We start from the raw sequence: 1,302 nt of genomic DNA on the forward strand, positions 1-1,302 counted from the left end.
ATTTATCAGTTTTAAACCATTTTAAATTGTATGGTTTTGTGGCTCTAAGTATTAATGCATTCCCATTACTGTGTAATTGTCACCATTCATCTTCAGAACTTTTTCATTTTCCCCAACTGAAACTCCATACCATTTTAAAATACTAACTCCAAATCCCCCTCTCCCCCATCCCAGGCTTCCATCTTTCTACTTTCTGTCTCTGAGTTTCATTACTCTAGGTATGTCATGTAAGTGGAATCATGCAATATTTGTCCTTTTGGGCCTGGCTTATTTCACTTACCTTAATGTCTTCAAGGTTCGTGCATGCAAGGTTACACATGCATCAGAATTTCCTTCCTTTTTCAGCTGAATAACATTCATAATATTGTATGTATATAGCACATTTTTTTATCCGTTCACCTATCTATGCACAACTTGATTGCATCTACCTTACAGCTATTGTGAATAATGCTGCTATGAACATGGGTGTACAAATATATCTTCCAGTCCCTGCTTTCATTTCTTTGGGGCATATACCCAGAAGTAGAATTGCTAGATTATTCATGAACTCTTATGTTTAATTTTTCAAGGAATTTGTTGTACCATTTTCCACAGTGGCTATACCATTTTATTAATATATTCCCCCTAGCGATGCAAGGGTTCCGATTTTTCCACATCCTAGCCAACACTTGTTATTTTGTATTTTTTGATAATAGTAATCCCGAAGTGGTATCTTATGGTTCTGATTTGCATTTCCCTAATGACTAGTGACGTTGAGCATCTTTTCATGTTTTTATTGGCCATCGTGTATCTTCCTTGGAGAAATGTCTATTTTAAGTCCTTTGCCCATTTTTTAACTAGGTAGTTTTTTGTTGTTGTTAGTTGAATTACAAGGATTTATTTCTTGGCTGTCTATTCTATTCCAATTGTCTGTATTTATTATTATATGCCAGTACCACACTGTTTTGACCAGTGTAGCTTTGTGTAAGTTTTTTTGTTTTGTTTTGTTTTTAAACACAGGTGTCTTGCTCACAATTGTAGAGGCTGGGAAGCCCAAGAGCATGGTGGTGGTGTCTGGTGAGGGCCTGTGCTGCTTAATAGCATGGTGGAAAAGTGAAGGAGAAGAGAGTGTGTGTGAAGAGATGGGACAAAGGAGGCTGACCCACTTTTTAACAATCCGCTTTTGCAAGAGTCTCTCACGAGGACTAACCCAGCCTCATGAGAAAGACATTAATCTATCTTAGGGACCTAATCACTTCTGAAAGGCCCCACCTCCCAAAACCAGTACACTGGCAATTAAATTTCAACATGAGTTTTCACTGG

The sequence above is a fragment of the Propithecus coquereli genome, unplaced genomic scaffold (genome assembly GCF_000956105.1).
Source record: "Propithecus coquereli isolate 6110/MARCELLA unplaced genomic scaffold, Pcoq_1.0 Scaffold80, whole genome shotgun sequence".
Lineage (NCBI taxonomy): Eukaryota > Metazoa > Chordata > Mammalia > Primates > Indriidae > Propithecus > Propithecus coquereli.